At 34.9% G+C, this 25,383-nt stretch overlaps 1 protein-coding gene across 2 annotated transcripts in view; it reads left to right on the forward strand.

Annotated features, from left to right (window-relative positions):
• Window positions 1-25,383, forward strand: part of LOC106871598 (transient receptor potential cation channel subfamily A member 1) — a 203,134-nt gene that overhangs the window by 109,317 nt on the left and 68,434 nt on the right. The window contains exons 2-3 of one of the 2 annotated variants that reach the window (XM_089358900.1): window positions 17,334-17,463; window positions 18,026-18,171. The gene's annotated coding sequence lies outside the window, so the exon portion shown is untranslated. The remainder of the gene's footprint in view (window positions 1-17,333; window positions 17,464-18,025; window positions 18,172-25,383) is intronic. The other variant, XM_014918118.3, reaches the window with a different exon arrangement.

A 25,383-nucleotide genomic window follows, 5' to 3' on the forward strand; every position in this document is an offset into this window, starting at 1 on the left:
CTCTTTCTTTCTTTCTTTCTTTCTTTCTTTCTTTCTTTCTTCCTTTCTTTCTTTCTTTCTTTCTTTCTTTCTTTCTTCTTCAAAATTCTTTCCTAGCACCACATCTCTTTCTATTATTCTCTATTCTATTCCCTTCTTATTCTTCGCTGTCCATGACAAACTTTCATCCTACACGATATGTTTTTCTTCTCCAATATCTCTTTACCGCCTTTATTTCTCTCTCAAGCTTATCACAACCGTACATTTCCAGGCTATTTTAACATTTTTTTCACTTTTCTCATATATTTTGTAATAAAAAAAATAAAATTATAATGATAATAATAATAATAATAATAAAAATAATAATAATAATCTTTACGAGCATTTGAATATTTACTCATTTATATATATATATATATATATATATATATATATATATATATATATATATATATATATATATGACACACGTTCTCCCTGCTCTGAAACTGTACCTATGAAGATGTAGGCTCTTATCTGCATCTACGAATCATTGAGTAAAACGAAACTGTGAAAACCGGTTTTCTTTCCACTCTTCCAAGTTCTTTTCTCACTATCTTCACCTCACTCACTCTCCAAGTTCTGTCTTATATTTCTTAAACCAGGTACAAACAACACTCTTTTAAGTAGTCGCTACTCCTGCTGCAAATAACTACCAAATTGCACTCAAATTACACCCTAATGTCGTAAAAAGAAAACAAGCAACAACACCGTGTGATCTCGTAATAGAAACACTGTCTTAAGAATACGGAAAGAAAAAAAAATGAAAGAAAACGAGCAAGTTCGTCACGACTGAAAAGCCTTTGATCAAAGATCTCCTCGAACATGACTGACCTGGGGTTAAACAACGACTTCAGACATTTAGTATCACCAAAGCTATACTTTCCACGTTTTTATTTCCAACGTCACCTTACATCTAGATAAATCTACCTAAAATATCTTATTATAAGTTATGTAGTTCGCCTTTCGTTCTTCATATGCAAATGTCTCAGCTATAAACATTATCAAATGTCAAACATTTATCATGGTTCTTGAGCACTGCATTCATTTGCAAGCATTTGTATGTACGTAGTACAGTATCTGCTTATATGTATGTACATATAAACATATATATATATATATATATATATACATATATCCGTGTATATATATATATATATATATATGTTGTGTGTGTGTGTATACATATATATACACACATATATATATATAATATATATTATATATAATATACATATTACACACACTTACATAAATATCCTTGTAAGTTCCTGTATGTACACTGTGGGATATGTATATATATATATATATATATATTTACATACCTGCTTACCTACATGCATACATGCATACATACATAGTTACATACATGTATATATATGTGTGTGTGTGTGCATGTACCTGTGTGTGTGTGCGCGTGTGTGTATGTGTGTGTTTGTGTGTGTGTGTGTATGTGTGTGTGTGTATAGGCAGGCGTATTTATGAGTGTAAGTCTGAGCATATTGTTTTCGTGACTGTATGCACAGATATATGTCCGTACACACATACACACCTTCATAGATACTTATCTATACACATCCATATAAAGTTTTATATATATTTATATATCTATAACCATCTGTGTATATCGCATTACGCTAGTGTATGGATCCACGTGCGTGTATTTGCAGGTGTGTATATATGTGGGCATGTATGCATATAGATGATTGCGCACGTGTATTGATGAATGTATATCGGCGTGTGCTCCTCTCGTGACTGCATGCTCGGATAAGGTCCTCAGGTATTGCTTTGCAGTCGTTGGGGCATTGCCTTGCTGGGTTTTAGTTAAACAAATCAACCCCCAATACTTATTTTAATGCTTAGTACTTATTTTATCCGCCTATTTTGCTAAACCATTAAATTACGAGGATGTAAACAGACCATCACCGGTTTTCAAGCGATGGTGATAGACAAGTATAGACAGACAGACAAGCAGGCTGACAGATAGGCTGACAGACAGACGACATATACGCACATAGGCACTAACATAACGTACACACACACACACACACACACACACACACACACACACACACACACACACACACGCACGCACATGGGTTTACGTTTACCAAATTTACTTACAAGGCTATGGTCGGCCTGAGGCTATAGTAGAAAACAATTATCCAAGGTGGCACACTGTGGGAGTGAACCTGGAACCATGTAGTTGGCAAGCAAAATTTGTTACCGTACAGTCTGTACATACACATACGTATACACACATACATGTACACAAACACACACACATATACACACACGTACACGCGCACACACACACACACACGCATATATTATACATATAATAACATTCAGCTTCAAAAATATATACTTATGCGCGAGATAGTTATTTATTGGAGATTAGAATATCTCATTATGTTTAATGTGTCAGATATTTATTACTAGTCTTCAGCTATGTTTCCTTGATCTACATATTTTCAATATGTCGAGATCGATGCGATATTGAATATATTTCTTACGCCCTTTTTATATATTATATCTTTTTCTCTATTCACCTGTCTTTTACACGACACTAAATACAGCTTAGTTACAAGTTTTATTATAGTTCTAGCTATCTATCCCTCCCTTAGTAAAAAACATTCTAGTGTAAACTTAGTCACATTTCTACTTTTGCTAGGAAACTAATTATTCTCTTAGCGTATATCTCACCTTAGTGCTACTCTAGTTATAACACTAGTACATTACTAGTTATGTACCTATATTTATGCCAAAATAAAGGGCGTTGAATCGTCTCTTTAGAGATATACCCAATCATAGCTTCCCATTCTCCAATCTACTCTGTACGCATAGAAGAATTTACACTTTTACATTTTCATTCGATTTTGTCATCGGATTGCGATTTTGATGAGGCCGCATTGAAAGATTTCAACCGAACAACACGACTTCTGTACTTATTTTCTGAATCTTATACTTCCATTGGTTTCGTTTTTGCAGAACCTGTAATTTATAGGGATGTAAACAAACCAACACCGGTTGTCAAGTGTTGATGAGACAAATATAAATATGTACACACTCATACACACACGCATGCACACACACACACACACACACACACACACACACACACACATATACTCATATTTAAAACGTAATGACTTTTGGTTGATAATTTTCTTTATCGAGACAACAGATTATTTCAGCCGCTGTAGACGCGTAAGAATGCTATATTTTGTAAGACATCTGTACGGGGAGAAGGAGACATATCCAATGTCAGTTGGCAGCGTGTGTTGCATTTTATTTGGTTTTCATTTAAAACGACAGTTTGAAATTCTCGGTGAACATAGATCAAACCAATCAATCCTGAGAGGTTGCTTCGCCGGTTTAACACTCAGTTCAGTAATTGAAGTCTTGAGTTATTGATACAATTTTCTGTAATTTCGTAGTAAATCTTAAATCCTTAGTGGTCAATGATAAGCGAATACTTCAGTCACTTAAACTGGAAGATGGAATCAACTGAGTCGTCTCTAATATATTTTAGACTTGAAATTCTTTCTACACGTGATGCATAAATGAAAGAAAGACTTTTGAATCAGTGCTAAAGGTTAAGGATCAGGATAAAGACCAGAGAAAAAGATTCTGCTACCGAAATGAAAAGTACACACTATTATTTCCAAGAAATTGTACGAACACAAACCATGCGGAGTGACTGAGTCGAAGATTTACAAAATCCGGTGGAATTTCCGAATCCAAATGGACCAGATGCTTGAACGCAACAAGCCGGATCTAATGGTAGTGGACAAGGAAATTACACGTTAACTATAACACTGTGTAACACCATTTTTGTTCTTGGGTAATATTACTGTTACTTCCTATTTGCTTGCCCATGGAAAGTATGGAAAAAAGCTACTTCTTTCAAACTTCCCTGTTGTTATATTTATTCAAATCCCAAAGAATCCCTATGAAAACATGGCTATGATGCTCCCCCACTACTCCTGCTCATGATCAGAAATTCATATTTTTTCAGCCACTGAGTGACATACTCAAGTGGTAATGGTCAAGCAACTGACAAGGAAATCTGTGGCATTGAGCAGAATATTTTCTATAACGATATTTCTGCTTCAGTAACTCAGCGCTGAATCTATCTGAAATGTAAAGAAAAATAGGTCAGTTTCAAAACATTGATGTCCAGGTCACAAAAGTAACGTTTGAAGGGAAATGTAGTCATTTTATTTGACTTCTAGATAGAACGAAGTAGGAAATAACACTTACTGACCAAAGACAGAAATACAATAAAATTAAAGTTTTGTCATTGTTGATATGGACTGTTGCCACAGTAACGGAGCTAAAGGATACAGAGTGAAGCCGCTTGGCACATATTGACTTTAAACTCGGTTGTGCATGCGCACTAAGTTGTAACGATCTAGATTACTTCCGCTGTTTACAGCAGTGCTTGAAATGAAGGTGTGTAGCGTGTGATCGTCGCATTGACCATGACAGAGAAAGTTGAGCAGAGAATCTGCGTCAAATTTTGCCAATAGCTTGGCGATACCTGCTCAGAGGCCTACTCAAAGTTTTCAAAAAGTTTTCATCCTCCTTAACGCAATCAGGGAGATCTTGTGCAACTGAAATCCGAGTGTTGTTTTGGTCAGCTGAAAGCCTTTCTGGCACAAAATTTGCAGACATGCGTCTCATGTCAAAATCTTCGTTATAAAATCCTTAGGAAATGCAATATATTCACTCACATTTTGTCATAGCTCACCAGAATCCATAGAAGAATTTATCCTTTTACTTTTTAAAGCTGAGGTAGTTGAGGCAACCTTGAAGAGTTTAGTCGATAACCCTTTTTATGTTTGGTACTTATGTTGGCATCTTTGTAACGAACCTCTAACTTACGGGGTTGTAAACAAACCAGCACCGGCTGCGAAGCGGTGTGGAGACAAGCATAAACACACACACATACACGCACACACAAATACTCACACATTCACACAGACACGCACGCACACAAACATTCGCACACCAACACACACGCACGCACACACGCACACACGCACACATTTATACGTCAGGCTTCCACACAGTTTCCCTCTACCAAACAACTAATTCAGCTCACAAGGCATTAGTCGGTCCAGGGATAAAATGTAAGACATTCGATGATGGTGCTATGCAATGGGACCGAACTGGAAACCACGTGGTTGTGACGCCAACTTACTAACTATATATCCCACACTACACTTAATTAGACTTGCATATACGGTTATATACAGTTTTCTTTCTTGATACGTAATCTAGATAGAGTTTCGAGGGCAGCGTAGTTGATGATAACTTAGGCGAATATTAGTAAGATGTTGATATTTGACAAATATTGATGCCAGCTTAATATTACGGTGTTTTAATATTGTACGTATTTATATGCACATCTTAAAAAGGTTTATGATACTTGAAGCTAGCTTGATTTCATATCTTCATCAGATAGAATAACCTACAGCATTAGCTGTAAATCTGAAAATAATGCAAATATGTACCTCTTTATTTACGCAATAAACCTCCAAATATTTCATAAATAAAACTTCCAAGTGATACGAAAATGCCTATTTCATACTTTTAAAAGCTTCCTGGCAAGAATATTACCAACAAGTTATGGTTAATCAGCTTTGTGATATTATTATTCATAGCTCACAACATAATATTAGCGTACGAATTTCAGAGAAAATATGGTTGATTTTTCGATTGAAATGAGAGCAGAAGATAATGAAGAGTTTTAAGATCTTATATAGAATTTAGAAGTTAGTAATATACTGACAAGCAACTAACTGTTCTGTATTGAAGAAAATATCAGGAAATACATAATGAATATAGAATACATACATACATACAAACCAAAATACATACATTCTATATATATATATATATATATATATATATATATATATATATATATAAACATGTATATATGCATGTTGCATGTATATGTATGCATGTGTGAATATATATATGTATGTATGGATATATATATATTTATATATATGTGTGTATGTATATATATATATATATATATATATATATATATATATATATATATATATATATATATGGTAAGAAGGTAGGTAAGTTGATACAAAATTGTATGCATGCAACTGTGGATGTATGTGTTTGTGAATACATATATATACGTCTGTGTGTATGCATGTATATATATGTATTTATATATTCATAAATACATATATATATACATGCATATACATATGTATACAAACATACATACATATATATATTCATACATATATACATACATACGTACATATATATATATATATATATATATATATATATATATATATATATATATATATATATATATATATATATATATATACATATATATATCAGTATGTAAGTAGGTAGGTAGTAAGATAATTGCATGTATTCAACTGTGTACGGAACACTTCCAAATTTTATGGCCAAAACTTTGTGAGAATCACATCAGAATAGTTCTATTATATTTTATATTATAGATTGTTATGGACCTCTATATTGATTCTAGGAAATCATGGCATAAAATGAAGCTGTAGATATGTTCCGTTTGTAGAGGTATGAACAATATAATAGAGAATAACCAATGTATATATTGATTTCTTACATAATCACACACTGTCAGATTAAAAAGGATAGGAAATGAAACAATGTGATGTTCATAAATTTCCCTATAGCATTTATAATGATAGTCTAGTTAAAACAAAATGGTTGAACCCCAGAAATTGAAACCGTGTTTCCGTGTCGGCTCACCAGAGGATTGAGTTTTAATCTAGACTATTGAAAAGCTGATCACGTGATGTATCGATCTATTGATTTGCTTTTCACTTGATGAATGCTCTGCAATTCTAAGGTGATCTAGAAGTCTGAAATCCACGTGCATTTCTAAGAGAGTACAAGACGCTTGTGAAATAAAATCATTTCATTTGCGAATATCAGCGATATTACAATATATTTTCCGGCTCCCTGTCTCATTAACCATATATATATATATATATATATATATATATATATATATATATATATATATATATATATATATATATATATATATATATATCAGTTACATATTGTGAATGAAGGAGAAATAGATATTCTGATATTTATTCATTTTCCCCTGGATATTTGCTGCGTAAATGGAATAAAACAGTTTCGAGTTAATGAACTACTTTAGCAGTCTCACCTTCTACAGAACTTGCACTTTGTTTTATTGAGTTTACCACTGCGTTATTAATGTATTGAATTGTGAGATTGGTGAAGTAAAGAGCAAAAAGAAAAAAAAATAAGAAAGAAGAAACAAACCAATATATATACGATTGAACTAATGTTAATGCTGAGGCAGTTTAGTATCAAAATAGGCATGATATAAGAATTATGATACACAGGTTGGAGACAAGATACTCACTGAGATTTAGTCCAATAGTCTGTTGAATGACCTACTCTACCACCACCGCTACCATCAACACCCCCGTGTTCATAATAATAATAATAATAATAATAATAATAATAATAATAATAATAATAATAATAATAATAATAAGCAGAAGTAGTGGGGGAGCATCATAGTCATGTGTTGAGAGGAATTCTTTGGGGTTTGAATAATTCACCTTTGGAAACATGGGTGTTTTGCTCAGCATCCTTAAACAAACCTTATTCAGGGGCCTTTTGAGCAGGATGGGCTACTCGACCCGAAGAAAATTCTAACTGGGCCCCACCTGAGAGGTCATGCGCTGTTTATCTTGATATGAGATCACTTTGATGGCATGCACTGCTCTCTCACTCAATAATAATAATAATAATAATAATAATAATAATAATAATAATAATAATAATAATAATATTAATCCTTTCTACAAAAGGCACAAGGTCTGAAATTTGGTGGAAGGAGACTAGTTGATTACTATCGACTCCATTGTTTCACTGGTACTTAATTCATCGACCCCGAAAGGATGAAAGGCAAAGTCGACCTCGGCGCAATTTGAATTAATAACGTAAAGATGCATGAAATGCTGCTAAGCATTTCGCTCCGTCCTGCTAACCACTATACCAGCTCACTGCCTTAACAACAACAACAACAACAACGACGACGACGACGACGATGATGATAATGATGATGATGATGAGGAAGATGACAATAGAAAAATCACTTCATGGCCAATACCCGGCAAGGCTTGAAGAGAAGCAGTAAACTTAAGTAAAAGCAAACAATAGCTCAAAAGCTCTGGACTAAAATCCGAAATCGAAGAACTGGTTCTCGCCGCACAAGACCAATGTCTGAATGCGAAGAACTATGAAAGCAAAACAATGAAAACAGGCCATAACAGGCCCCAAATGCAGAATGTGCAAGCACCTCAGTGAGATACTTGACCACATCATCTCTGGATGTCCAGTCCTTGTAAAATCTGAATATTTTTACAGACCACGACCAAGTAGTTATTTTCACTGGACAATATGCCACCACTACTACATAAAATAGTATAAACATGTGTCAAAAATTGTACGAGACAACGACCAGGCCACAATCATCTGGGATATGCCTGTCCAGTGATGGATTGGATCTGTAGTCTTCGAATTAGCTTTCGCTTTTCTGACTTTGAAAAGCCTAATTTCTCAAGATTGGTACTTAGGCAGTGTGCTACGTATCCCAGGGCCCCAATAATTACAAGTATAAACCTATAAAAGCCGATCGCCTAGACATAATAATCAAGGATTGGAAAAAAACTCCAGCTTACTGATAGACATTACAGACCCTTCTGACCAAAATATTGCCCCAAAAGAAGTGGAGAAATTGTCAAAGTACAAAGACCTTGATATGGAAGTTTTTAAGATGTGAGTCATGAAGGTGAAAGCAATACCACTTAATAATTGGAGCACTGGACATGATAAAAAAAGAAAGAAAAATAAGGTAGGATCAAAAACGTAGAAGCTCTACCTGGATCCTCGACACTACACCCTATCCAAGAAATAATCGTGCTGGGAACAGCTCACAGCCCACGCAAGACACCACAAATGCAATAATACACATGAGATGAGCAGATCATCATAACTATACAAGCCAGCGATTCTAGCAAACGGAAAGAATTCGTGTAGAACGTTTTCACTGCAGTGTGCTAATCGCTGGCAGACTCGGTTGATCGTGCTACTTCAGCTTATATAGCAATGCTCTCTAGTGACATTAGCGGCCAAGAATTTCTTGATATTTTCTATAGTTTCTGAGCTGACAGTCCTTCGAAAAAATAAATAAGCATTTTAATGTCATTTGCTACAAAGATGATATATGATGCGACATTAATGACCAAATCAGATCATCTGTAAAACACTCATTTGTAGCCAAATGTAAACTTATTAGTTTAACAAGAGAATAAAACATGAAAGAACCAAAAAAGAAAAAAGCAGTTGATTCTCCATAAGAAGAAGTAACACAGGTAAACATGGTTTACAACGTCGAAGAAAAAAAATCAAATAACAAAACCATTGCTTAGCTACAAATAATAAGAAAAACAAAATATTGATGTAAAGAGACTAACAGGAAATACCGAAATCTATACGATAGATAATTAACTAAATAATTTCTGACTACCACGTCATTGATAAGTTGAAATGTATTAATAGACAGATTAAGTTAGTATCTCTGTCAACTGCGCAGTATGCTGCAAAATCAACGTGATTAAGATATCAGGGCAACATTCTAGATATGATAGTCATTTACTGGAACGAAAATCTCCGTATCCCGAGAGACATCTTGATTCCCTCTTACCAAAACATTGCCCAAAAGGAATGAAAAGACTCAAAGTACAAGTGTTTTCAAACTGCTGTAATTAGGATGTGGGATATGAAAGTGAAAACAATACCAATACTAATTCGAGCATGAACTATGATAAATCATACCAAGGTAAAAATACTCCAAGATTCAAAATTGAAGAAGCCAGTAATTCAAGTTTGCGAGACACATTCTCCATCCTAAGCAAGACAACACATTTCAAGAGGACGACATTAAGAGCACGTTTTCTACATATGACTCATACACTAAGCAATCCACACACAATAAAATAACATAACTGACACAGCACATACCCTTCTAAATTCACTACTGGAAAACTATTGAGTCAATTGTGGAAACACCAGTTTTGAGTAACGTAGCGCCAGTAATATGGAGATACATGAAGTATGTCTTGAATAAATTGCCAATAGTTTCCCAGAAAAGGAGAGGAGAGGGAATTATAAAAGCTAAACCCAGCTTCATTAGAATTAGAAGTGGAATACCTTAAGATGATAAACATTTTTCACCTTTGGTGAAGTATTATTTAGTAGAGTATACCCTGCTGCAAGGGCCAGGTCGCAGGTTTGAAAATGCTTTCCTCCCTTCCACCAGGCACAAAAATATATAAATTTTGAAAAAATGGGACCTAGAAAGGAGTCAGAGACAAAAAAGAAGAGGAAAGAAGAAGTTTAATCCACATGTGTGACCATAGTTCGAGCGTGACGCAAGTGGGGAAACAAAAAACGGCATTCAGCATCAAGGAGTTCGCAAAGCGATGTAATGTGGATTGTGAATATGCATCAGATGTCGAATGTTAATGCGTGGTTATTTTCTTTATAGGGAGGGAGCTATGTGTGTGTTGTGTACGTGATATACGTGCGAATTTGGCGTGTGTGCTTGTGACACTTGCATCTGCTAAGCCAACAGCAATGCATCTGTTAAGCCAGCAAGACCCAACGTAGCTCGTGCGCATTACTAATACGATGCTTAATTATTCATATTAACTATTGCCTGAATAATCGCTTAGGTATTACACTAAGCAGCAATAAAGAGTGTCAACTGATTTATGTTTCTGTATGTATCTATGTCATTATTCAGTTTATTTCGAGATTTCTTGCCAATAGAGAAAGAACCGGTTTCTAACTTAGATCCAAGGTTCCTTCATTGGAATTTCAACATCAAGAACAGGTTATTTTTGTATGTATGTATGTATGTACGTATGTATGTATGTATGTATGTATGTATGTATGTATGTATGTATGTATGTATGTATGTGTAGATTTGTATGTTTTATGTATGCATTCTCATGCATATAGTTATATATCTAGACATGCTCATATATATTCAAATGATAAACTTCTGGAAAGTTTTACAGATTTTTACAGTTCCAGTGATGGATTGAATCTGTAGTCTTTGAATTAGCTTTCTCCTTTCTGGTTTTGAGAAGCTTAAATTGTCAAGATTGGTATTTAGGCAGTGTCTACATATCCCAGGGCCCCAATAATTACAGGTATAAACCTGAACTTGTAATCTGGAATGAGTAACTACAGATTTCTCAATAGTTCAGCATAGGTGTTCTCTTTTTTTACTGATCTTCAGTTTTATGTTAACATGTATGTATGTTATCAATCAGTTTCATTTCTGTATTTCTTGTCCATAGAGAAAGAGCCGGACTCTAACATATATTCAAGGCTCCTTCACTGGAACTTTTATCAACATCATCTAGGTATTTGTGCATATGTGTGTGTGTGCAGTATTTGGTGTTAGTGTATGCGCAGATTTGTATGTTTGTTTTATGGATGCGTTTTTATGTCTAGATGCATTATGTATGTATGTATTTATGTATGTATGTCTGTATGTATGAAAGTATGTACGTATGTACGTGAGTATGTATGTATCTGTCTATGTATCTACGCGCGCGCGCACACACATAAGGAATGGAAGCAGTAGTCGATTACTACAGCTGTTTGAAAACCACGTCGGATGCATCCTGCGTAACATTATGAATGCTGCATAGCTGTAAGATATGCTTTTTATGAAGTACAGCTATGAGACATGAATAATGTTACGTAAAATACGCCCGGTATTATTTTTGAAACAGATGTAGTACTTCACTACATCTCCCATTCCCTTTATTTACAGATTGGACTATTACATTATCGGCAACTTTTATTGCTTTCGAAATGGAGTTGTTCATCTTATGGGAAATTTCTGTCTAAGCTCGATATGGAAGGAACTGTTTTTGATTTCTGATGCATTCATTAATAAATTTTATCGATCAATTATCAAGTCATTTGTACTTTCTGTACAAAATTTGTTTTTACTAGAGACAGACAAACTGCGTTGATCACGATCACTTAACTGATTCAACACTATTATTATTATTACTATCATTATTATTTAGGCAGAGTGCTGGCAGAATCGTTAGCACGCCGGGCGAAATGCTTAGCCGTATTTCGCCTCTCCTTACGTTCTGAGTTCAAATTCTACCGAGGTCGACTTTGCCTTTCATTCTTTCGGGATCGATAAATTAAGTAACAGTTGCATTCTGGGATCGATCTAATCGGCTGCTCCACCCCAAATTTCGGACCTTATACCCAGAGTAGGAAAAATTATTATTATTATTGTTATTATTATTATTATTACTAAGTATATACATACATACATATATATATATGTGTATATATATATATGCATACATATACATATATACGTCTGCATCTATATGTATTATCCATATACACACACTGATGTTTATACTGATATATATATATATGAGTAAACTTGTACACATACCGTAAATCAATGTAGTTCCTCATTAATAATTAATGATAAAACACAGAAACCACTTCAAGTTGTACTCTGCTCTGCTAAAACTAGCTATGATTCTGCACACATCTGTTCTTACTTTTGCCAGGTTTTGAACGAATAGTTTACTATCGTTTTCTCTTAAAATATTCTTCTCGCAACCATCAGAATTTTCCAAGTGAATATAAATCAACATAGCGATTTGTGCTAACGAAATCGCTATGTATTGGTGTAAGCTTTCACCATGGTCACTGCCAAATCTTGTATTCGCCATTGACAAGATATATCATGAAACATCTTCGTCTATGTATGTATACATACATGCATGCGTACATACATGCGAAGAACATACATACGTGTATTGAAGTGACATGCTTACTCGCTATATGAGTGCAAGTTTATCCACAAACACATATACGTAGAAACATACAGTACCACACTCGCGAATCCGTAAACTCTAAAAAAGCTATTTTTGTTTAAAGAATGGAGCCTTGTGAAAAAAACAAAAAAAAATGACCGTACTACATAACAGAGACATACTTGCGTATATGCATGGATACATACATAAAAATACTGATATACATACCAATACCACCATTGTCGTCATTTTCGTCGTCGTCATCATCATTATCATCATCATCATCGTCATCTTCATCATCTTCTACGAGGCTCCGGCAGGGGATGGTGGCGAACCCTTCTGTACTCTTTCACCACAACTTTCTCTCACTCTTACTTCCTGTTTCTGTTGTGCCTGTATTTTAAAGGGTCAGCCTTGTCGCACTCTGTGTCACGCTGAATATCCCCGAGAACTACGTTAAGGGTACACGTGTCTGCGGAGTGCTCAGCCACTTGCACGTTAATTTCACGAGCAGGCTGTTCCGTTGATCGGATCAACTGGAACCCTCGACGTCGTAAGCGACGGAGTGCCAACACAACAACGAAGTTGCTTATCACCATTCGAAAGATTTGGTGTTAGTGTATGCGCAGATTTGTATGTTTGTTTTATGGATGCGTTTTTATGTCTAGATGCATTATGTATGTATGTATTTATGTATGTATGTCTGTATGTATGAAAGTATGTACGTATGTACGTGAGTATGTATGTATCTGTCTATGTATCTACGCGCGCGCGCACACACATAAGGAATGGAAGCAGTAGTCGATTATAAGGATGCGGAATACTTACAATTATCTGTGTGTGTGTGTATAGCTTTGTTCGGATATGCATGTGAGGATACGTATGCATGTAAGTATGTATGTATGTATGTATGTATGTATGTATACATGTATGTATGTATGTATGTATGCATCTATGTATGTGTGCGTGTGTTTATGCATGCATGTATATTTGTGTACATGTATGTGTGTGTATATATATATATATATGTATGTATTTGCGTATATATATGTATGCCTATATATATATATGTATATGTACATAAATATACATGTATATGTATATATATATATATATACATGTATAACTTGAGATTTTTCTGGTTTCTTTTTTTTATTTTTTTTTTAGAATAAAATAGATATAGAAGCGAGTCGTAGGTCTTCACTGCAGAACAACAGAGATAAACCTTTCGTCTATCATCTGCTATTACAATTCAGTGACTGTTATAGCTTCATATAGTTTTAGAACTGTCAATATGTATGCAAAATAATCAGTAATTGCGCTAGTGGAACATGCTTTAACAGCAGCAACAAATAAACAGAAAATGTGCTGCTAGGCAACCATCATTCAAGCATGGATGTCACCACATTCCAGTGAAAGACTGAAAATATCGAAATGTCCGCTTACCTTGCAGACTTTCTGTTCAATCAATAAAGCAGTGAAGCACTGTCACTAACCCAAGCTACTGGAATATTCTAACTGCCTCCGCTGTATAAGGATGCGGAATACTTACAATTATCTGTGTGTGTGTGTATAGCTTTGTTCGGATATGCATGTGAGGATACGTATGCATGTAAGTATGTATGTATGTATGTATGTATGTATGTATACATGTATGTATGTATGTATGTATGCATCTATGTATGTGTGCGTGTGTTTATGCATGCATGTATATTTGTGTACATGTATGTGTGTGTATATATATATATATATGTATGTATTTGCGTATATATATGTATGCCTATATATATATATGTATATGTACATAAATATACATGTATATGTATATATATATATATATACATGTATATGTATATATATATATATATATATATATATATATATATATATATATATATACATATCTATATATATGTATATATACATACATATATGTGTGTGTGTGTGTGTGTGTGTGTGTGTGTGTGTGTGTGTGTCTGTGTGTGTGTGTGTAGATGCACACGCCAAAACGTATGCATGTATGCATCTCCGATCATGTTAGATCGGTAAGCAGGTCGTTGCTAAACTGACAGTGATTCTGATGTGACATGAGAGCAGACTAGATTTTTTAGCTTAGCAAACATAAAAGATGCTTATTAATGTTACTGCGATTGTTCTGAATCTTCAGAATCGACTCTGCATACGATCACTCCAGCATCACATGTGTACATATACGCATGCGTAGTACATATATATATTCTTTTATTATTTTATTTGTTTCAGTCATTTGACTACAGCCATGCTAGAGCACCGCCTTTAGTCGAGCAAATCGACCCTAGGACTTATTCTTTGTAAGCCTAGTAGTTATTCTATCGGTCTCTCTTGTCGAACTGCTAAGTTACGGGGTCGTAAATACACCAGCACCGGTTGTCAGGCGATGTTGGGGAGTGGGGCAGACACAGACACACAAACATATACATACATATATACATATATATACGACGGGCTTCTTTCCGGTTCCGTCTAGGCTTTGGTCGGCCCGAGGCTATAGTAGAAGACACTTCTCCAAGGTGCAACGCCGTGGGACTGGACCCAGAGCCATGTGGTTGGTAAGCGAGCTATATACCACACAGCCGCTCCAGCGGCTACATGTACATAGACTTATAATACTTACATGATACACACAGACCCGGGTTTCTGAGTAGTTATCCATCATCAGTGTGTGATAATCACCAGCTAGCTATATCATTATTATTATTATCTCTAATCGTGTATACTCATGTACGCCCACAGGCACGAATTGACACCACTCCTCATATGCATACTTTTGTAAAAGTAGAAAACGTATGTTACGTATACATTGAAATTGCATCTTCCATTCTATTCATACAAATACGTGCATAACGTTGCAGACACATTAAAGCACATATTGAAAATATCAGACTCACATATAAACACACATACACACCTTAATATCAGTATATTTATATATATATATACACACACATACAAACTTACATTGGCACAACAAACTTGCTAAGGTTTTAACGCCATGTTGGATTATTCAATTTGACAGCTACATTAAATTAGTTAACATATAGGAGATTCGTTAGATAAATGATAATTTATACCATAGTTATACTTTGGGTAAGTTGGCTAGATAATTGATAACATTACACCATAGTTAAGCTGTATTTCTTTTTTTTGTTTTTTGTTTTACTTTGCATGAATTGGAAATGCGTTCAAAATATGTTCGTTGTTTCTTTTTTATCCTCTTCGTAAGTTTCATCTGTTTATTTTATCGTTTCTCATATTTTAACCTATATTAATCCTTCGTGTTTATGTCTGTCGAAGAGAATCACAAAACTTGTAGATAATTCCATTATTAAGGAATTCAAATTGCGTATTGAGTAAGGTGGCGAACCGAATTCCATCAGTGTTTAGTTACGTTCGTTTATCTTTTGCGATCAAAGCCGGCCACCATCAAATTTGCTCGTTATTTTTATTTATTTATTTTACAATCTGAGCTAAATTATTGCTTTAAAGCAGTACCCCAGCATGGCAGCGATCCAGTGCCTGAAGCCATTAAGACTATAAATGGATGAGGCTGTATATACGTATGTCTGTCCGTCTGTCTGTATGCCTGTATGTATGTATGTATGCATGTATGTATGTATGTATGTATGCATGTATGTATGTATGTACGTATGTATGTATGTATGTATGAAAGTATGTATGAATTTATGAATGCATATGTGCATGAGTATGTATATACATGCATATGCGTAAATAAGATGTGGCGATAACAGGAAGTCGATTTAATTGATATCAACATATTGTATAGACAAGCTTTCACGACTCGCTTTCGTTTCCTGTGTCTATTACTTTTTAGCAATGTAAGAAAGCAATTTATTTACACGTTCTTCAGCCGTGCTAATAACTTATGTATCCGAGGAGATATACAAATATCCAAATATAATCTTGATTTTTACCATCTACTTTGTAATTTTATCTTCCCAAAGTCTCAGCTCATTGATCTTATTTGAGTTATCTTCTCTGCTTTTTGATTTAAAATTTTTAACATCCACAGAACAGAGGAAGATTTTATCTTAACTGCATTAAGAATCTCAGTTTTTCAGCTCTCTGTTTTACGTATTCTACTCAAGAAGTACAATAGAACCGGCGTTCACTTTATTTACCTTATTCTCGATTGATTATTTCATTCCTTGCTGCTTTTCTGTTCAAAATACTTTCTCACACACCTTTGCACTTCGTTGAAATTTGTCTCGGTTGAATTTGTTTTTCATCCTTGAAGCTTCATTAAAATAAGCATCAGTCAAGTGTTGCTGTTGATACAAACAATATCGTTTCTACCTTCAGGAAATGGGGCAGTGCTGATGATCTTCACAGGACTTCTGGGACGTGTGGAAGTGATAGAGGAAGATACTCACAAACCGGAGTCCGGGACCCAATGCTTGTAACAAAGTAAACGCCTCGAAAGGCAACTAAGGTATTAGCATGTATATATATAAGATCTCTTCTGGTTTTCATTATTTAAATTCTTCCTCAATTGAAGGAGTTGGTTTCCATCATTGGAATGTCCATAACAAAAACAATATTACATTCTAACTTCATAAAAGCCTTGCAGATTTTTACTATAACACTTACAGATTGTAATTGTTATGTGTGAGGTAATTGGTCGATTTCTTTTCTGAAAAACCCAGCTAATCTAAATTGTCACTTAGGCATTAACTCACCAAGTGAAGTACACAAATTATTAACGGTATAAATGTTAATTTATAATCTGAATATAGAAGTTTTCCTCTTTGCGGCATAAAATTAATTTCACTGTTTGTTAGCATTACAAATTTTTGACATTAAACCTCTCAAGAATAAGAAAAAGAAAAAATAGAAGAGAGGGTCACATCCAGATAGTCTTTGATCGAAGTTCTGCTCAATGAAGGATGATCCTAGAAATAAACAGTAACAAATAAATAAGATTATCATACTTTTATCAGCAAATTTCCGTTATTTTCTCAAGATTATGTGTTGTTTGTGTCTGAACTTTACAGCCAAAAGCCATGGGGAGTTATCAAGTGCAAATACCAAAGATGAAACAATATCAAGCTGTGATGCTTTAAATATACGGGTTGAACAATAGAAGATAGAAATCCAATATTGAGAAGCTGAGCCAGCGAGTTTGTTTCGACTTTTAAAGGTGGGTGGTTTTATTTTATGCAGCAGACGAAATTCAGTCACTGATATCGTAAATAGCCAACAGGCTTGTTATAAACAAATATTAGCGACAGAAGCAAAATTAATACCAAATGGTGAAAGGCGCAATATTCGATGTTGTAATAGGTTCTATCAAGGGGCGTTATTCGGCATTCTAAAAATTGCCATTCACTGTTTCCACCGAGAGAGAGAGAGAGAGAGAGAGAGAGAGAGAGAGAGAGGAAGGTGCGTAAGATATTTGAGGACTGATTTATGTTTATAAAAAAGGACAGATATATAATAAGAGATAATAAATTTATTTATCAAAAGATGCTATGAGGATAAAAATAAGCCTTCTTTTCTATAATGTTATTCGATAAAGCCACCTACGGCTTCAATAACTGTATGAGATCTAAATGTATATATATATATATATATATATATATATATATATATATATATATATAGATAGATAGATAGATAGATAGATAGATGGATGGATATATATATATATATATATATATATATATATATATATATATATATATATAATCATAAATATATAGGGATTGACAGTAACCTGCTTCTCCAACATACTGAGAATTCAGAAATAGCAGTCAAAGAACTACTGATTTCAAAACTACAAATTATTACTCCAGATTGATAGCGATATTTTTGATACACACAGAACAAAAAACAGTAGAGAAGAGTAAAAAAACCACCTGCCTAAATGTTTTTTACCGAAAAGGTTTTTTCATACTGAGCTACCCGGCAAAATTGTTAATTATTAATTTTATTACTAATTGACGATTCCCTGCCCTGCATATCTATCTATCTATATATATATATATATATATATATATATATATATATATGTATATATATATATATATATATATATATATATATATATATATATATATATATAGATATCTTTTTATTATAGCCACACAGGGCTAAATACAGAAAATGGACAAATTACAAAGTAGAGCTTTTCTTGGGGGGGGGGGGATAATTTGGATCAAAAGGGATCGCGGGAAGAAAAAAAACAAAAAAAAAAAACAAACGTGGGGAGGGCGATCAATAGGGATCGTGTATCACAGTCGATGTAAAAAACGGGGAACAGATTAGGTTTATCCGTGGAGAGAAAAGCCTACGGAAAAAACCACGGTCACCTCAGGCTTTTTTTTTAAAAGGTACATGAAAGTAAGTACCTTCTCTCTTTTTGTCTCTTTTTGTTACAAGTCTATGCTTAAAATGGTGTCGTCTTTCATTCTTACCATTCTTGCCACATTTACCCATTTTTTATTGAAACTTTCATTCGACAACACCTTCCTCTCTATCCTCATCCTCCTTTTCAAGTGGTACTTGAAAAAGTTGACGAGGGACTGACCAGAGAGGAAAGTGTTTGTTTGTAGACCTTTCAAACGCGTCCACCACACGCATTCTTTTGCCATAGCTATCAGTGTTACAAAAACCGTTTTTCCTTCCCGTTTAAAGGAAGGTGGCGGAACAATATTCACGATAGACTCGGCTGATAAGTGGGCTCGTCCCACACGCGACAACAGCCGTTCGACGAAGGTCCACAGCTCTGAAATATAGATAGATAGATAGATAGATAGATAGATAGATAGATAGATAGATAGATATATGCATACATACATACTTACACACACACACACACGCACACACACACACACACACACACACACACACACACACACACACACACCGGGATTCCACACTAGTTTCGCTCACAAAATTTCAACCGCGACTACAGGAAAAGTTAATTGTCCATTGTGCCGTAGAGCGGGAGGAGGAGACCCATATCAGGTGATTACGCATTGGAACTTCTGAACCTCTCAGCTATGCTCACATCCGCATAACTAAGAACGTAGCTGCTATTGTTGCTGCTGCTGTTGCTGCTGCTGCTGCTACTGATGATGATGATGATGATGATGATGTTAGCTATGGAATATAAACTGATATTCATTTCTTATTAATAACTTCCTATCTTTAGCAAGAAAAAGGATGGGTAAATCTCTTGAACTTTTGTTTCGGGGACTCACACACTAACGGGTATAAGAGAATTATTCCGTGATCAGAAATGAACACTTCTAAAGACACCCGATAAACGATAGGGGTGGTAAAGTGGGTAAACGATCTACCGTCCAACAACAAGATCAGTCTCACAGGAGACCCGTGGTTAAATATACTCCAGCAATGGACATCATGTCCGTTTTGGTACTTTGGAAGAATAAAATTCAATGAGATATTGAAAGACGGTTACGGTGAAAATTTAGGAGTATTTGACTGCTAATTCTCGCTGACATAAAGGAGCTTACCTTTACCTATCAAGTCGTCACGTTTCTCTCATTAAGTGGAATCGCTTTATACAAGACTTACTTCCGTTTCTGCGATAACTTCTGTTTGTATTTATTGACACGTTGTATGCTTATATACTAATACAAACATATGCACCGACACACATATTCATACACATCTTCAAATCAACACGCAGGCATTAATTAACAATTCACACAGATTCCAATTAGTAAATTTAATTCATAAGTATTTATTTAACCCGAGGTTATGAACATTTCTCCCAGATGTTGTGACGTGGGCTTGAGATAAAATGTTATATTGTATCGGAGTAGGAATTTAGTCAATAAAATCGCTCTAGTATTTGACTAGGACACATTCGTTTCTTGAAGATTGGAGGGCAAAGTTCAAGTGGCGGTATGTGAAAACGTACCGTTGAACGGTAAGTGAAAGCATACCGTCTGTTTAGTTAGGGACGAGATTTTATGTTGTGCTATGCACAGCTTACTTGAATACATATACATACATACATAAATACATACATACATACATACATACATAAATAAATACATACATACATACATATATATATATATATATATATATATATATATATATATATATATATATATATATATATATATATATATGTATCTCTCTCTCTCTCTCTCTCTCTCTCTCTCTCTCTCTATATATATATATATATATATATATATATATATATATATGTGTACTAAATACTGCAAGCTACTTCCTCCGACGCTGTAACGATTCTACCAATCCGCCAGCCTCAAAAAAGACAGTATACTTTCTGATTTAGGTATTTAGGTATTTAGATCATCAATTTGGAAGGGAAACGATTAGCCGATTACAGTGACCCAAGTCCTTTATTGTTTAAACTTCGAAAGGATGAAATGCAAGTTTGAATTCAGAATATAAAATCCTAGTAAAAATACAACACGTCCTTTTTGCCAACGCTCTGTCTTTTCTGCCAATCTGTTGCTTTTCTCATATATTAATGGCTTTTAATTTAGAAAAAAGCCAGAAATTTAAAGGTAAGGGATTAGTCGGTACCATCGAGACCAATATTTGTCTGGTATTATATTTGATCGACCCCAGATGGATGAAAAGCGAAGCTAACCTCGGCGTGATTTTAACCCAGAAAGTTAAGAGCCAATCAAGTGTCGGAATATATAGTGTTGGCATTTACTCGACACTTTAACGATTCTACTAGCTCACCACCGTTACTAATATATTATTAATGAAATAAAAATTATATAGTTTTTTGTTCTTTGCTTGCAATGTTGGCAATTATTGGCAAAACGACAGCAATTAGCAAATGGACTGCTTGAAAATGCAAGCTAATATTCCAGGAGGACTAATTATCATAAATATCTCGTATATTGAACCAGAAGTACTCCGCTGCAAAATTATTTGTAATTATTGAAATTTAGGTTTAAATTAGAAATATTTCATAATGATAACATCATTACATTTCAATGTAGAAATATGCATTTTGTGGCTTGCTCTCTACATCTGAATGAGTGCGTATATGTATATAAGTGTATGCTTTTGTCTTGCTTTTGTGTATACTTGTATATTTGTTTGTATGTGAATGTTGTGTATATACATGTGAACGCCATTTATGGACGTTTAGTGTGTGTGTGTGTGTGTCTTTGTGTGTGCATATGCAAGTGTCTATATGATTGTGCATGTCTCGATGTGATTATTTCGATGTATTCTAATGTTTTCCTGTATGAATGTTCATACTCTGTTTCTGTAAGTGTACATTTTTGCTTTGATGAATAAACGCATCGTAAGGTCGCATATTTCTATACATATGTATGAGTTTGTGAATGTGTATGTGTATGTGTGTGTGCGTGGGTATGTAGCTGTATGCTTGTATGCGTGTATGTGTGTAAGTCAAGCTGTGATTATGAAATTACCTTTGAACGTCGCACCTAAGGCCACTATGCGTGAGTGTTTATGTGCCAAGAGGATGATTATAAAATTCCGTATGCATGTTTCTCTTTGTGACTGTACATATATATTTGTACATATTTATAAATGATTGTTTGTACTTAGTGTATCCAATGGACTATCAGAGTATGTATAAATATGTATGCGGTGTCGTGTACAGGAAAGAGCATGTGTGTGTGTGTATGTGTGTGTGTGTGTGTGTGTGTGTGTATGTGTATATGTGTGTATGTGTGTGTGTATTGGCATACTATGCAACTGAGTCAGCGAATGCAATCATAAAATCGGAAACAGCTCTTAAACAACGTGGCTCCAGCTATCGGGAAAAGCGTGACAAGCAGATTAGGTACAGGTGACCTGCTTGTTCGGCTTGCTCGAAATAGCAGCCAAATAATTATTAAACACCAGTGAACATATCTCAAAATACGACGCGTTAGAGATCATATTTTCGAGTATATTATTTTAGAAAATAATGAAAAAGAGGTGATTGTCACAGCTGGAAGGCCTTTGAGGAGAAGTTTTCTCACGTGAGCCGAATTGGAGTTAAACAATATCAATGCAGTGAGTTAATTCTTGACGCAATCAGGGAGATCTTGTGCAACTGAAATCCGAATGTTGTTTTGGTCAGCTGAAAGCCTTTTTGGCACAAAATTGGCAGACACGCATCTCATACCCAAATCTTTAGTGATAATGGACTGAACTGAACCGTAACTAACCTGCACATCCTCTGATAATTCACAGATGATGATTTGATGATTTCGCTTCGTAACTGCTGTACGCACATCTGTGATATTTTTCTCAGTTCTGTTGGTTGCGGGTCTCCCAGAACGTTCGTCAATATCGACATTTTTTCTGTTATCTTGGAAACATCTGAACCACTCGCACACTTGTGTGCCGCTCATACATTCCTTTCCATACACTTCCTGCAACTTTGCGTAGGCCTCTGAGCTGGTATCGCCATGACAACTTTCTCGGTCATGGTGAATACGACAATCACACGCTACGCACTTTTCTTCTAAGCACTGCTGTAAATAGCGGAAGTAAGCTAGAACGTTAAAACTTACTGCGCTTGCTCAGCAGTGTTCAATATTAGTCTTTGCCGAGCTTCGTTAGTATGGCAACAGTCCTGATACTTATTAATTAGACCTCGAATATATGTGTAAGATATTTTTAAGCCATTCGGGAACACACAAAAACCGTTAGTTAACTTCAACATTTAGTATTTTTATTTGTGTCAAAATATTTTCGTCGCTTTGAAATCGCGACCTGTTCATTGACAAAACTTGGCGCTGCGTCTGAGAGAGTAACAATTAGTCCATGATATGTATGTGTTCATGTATGTGTGTATGTATGTATGTATGTATGTATGTATTATGTATATATATATATATATGTATGTATGTATGTATGTATGTATGTATGTATGTATGTACGTATGTATGTATGCATGTACGTATATGTGTACGTGCACACGCATGCATATATATATATATATGCATGTACGCATGTATGTATGTACGTATGTATGTATGTGAGCATTTACTTATGTGTGCAGACGTGTTTGCGTGTGTGTATATGTGTATGTATATGTAAATGTATGTTTATGTAGTGATATGTGTGTCTGTTCAAGTTGTATATATATAACTGTTACTCCGTCGAAGGTTGTATATATATGTTCCTTTCACCACCTTACACACACACACACACACACACACACACACACACACACACACACACACACACACACACACACACACACATATATATATATAAATCTATGTACACTCATGCAACAATATATAATTACATATATATATTAGTACCATGTATCTCAACATGTATGTATGAATGTCTTCATGTAAACGAGAAAAAGGGATGATTATAGATGGGTACTCGCGAGTGGAATCTGGGTGTTACTCCATTCGGATTTACGGTTGAGCGTGGGTTTCTACTCCTGTATACAGACAGCTTCGCTGACTTGTCTCAGCATTGCATCAGTGGTATGTGTAGATAAGATATCTAACCTATGTCTTGTGGCAGAGTACAGCATGCTGATAGAAGATGGAGTTCGAGCAATATATTTAATTATATACAATTTTTTCGTGCACACACACACACACACAGAGTGATATATGTAATTAGAAACAATTCTTTTGTGCACACACACATATATAGATATGTATATATACACACACATGATAGATACATATAGGCATATGTGCGTGTGTGTGTATGTACGTGTGTGTGTGTGTGTGTGTGAATGGTTTAGATGTTAAGTAGTTCATCCGGAACAATTAGCTCCCAAGTTTCATCCTATTGTATACCTTCAAGGGCAAGATTCGGGTTCACCTAAAAGTTTTGAGTGGAATTGGTGACACAGATACTGTGTAGACTCATGTCAGACGGGGGTCTGCCTAGAATTCAAAAGTCGAGCCTTATCACACAGTTAATCTGACCCGATCTAGGAATTATGTTACGGGTGCATGTCCCGCGGCCGCTTCATATATTTATTCAACGAGTAGGCCGTCGAAATCGTGTCTCCATCACACATACGTATTCACCTGTGTGCACATGCGCGTGTGCTTATGTTTATGTTTGTATAACCAACCATTTTATGTAAAAACTTTCCTCCATTACTACTCTGCTTCTTTGTTCATTGCTTCTTCAAACGAATGAATATGCGTGTATGAATATTTATCTGTACAGGAGATAGGTTTGTGTGTGGTGGTGGTGTTGTGTGTGTGTAGGGAAATGGCATGCATTTGTGTATGTTTGTGTGCATGTTTTATTTATATGTGTGCGTACATGTGTATGTATGAATGTAAATTATATTTAGAAATGTATTGTCAGCCCTGCTTTAAATGATGTTTTAAAGCTTCTGCGAATTTTTAACTTAGTTGGGTTCCATTCCCAAGCG

The sequence above is a fragment of the Octopus bimaculoides genome, chromosome 10 (genome assembly GCF_046866305.1).
Source record: "Octopus bimaculoides isolate indiv1 chromosome 10, ASM4686630v1, whole genome shotgun sequence".
NCBI classification, from domain to species: Eukaryota; Metazoa; Mollusca; class Cephalopoda; order Octopoda; family Octopodidae; genus Octopus; species Octopus bimaculoides.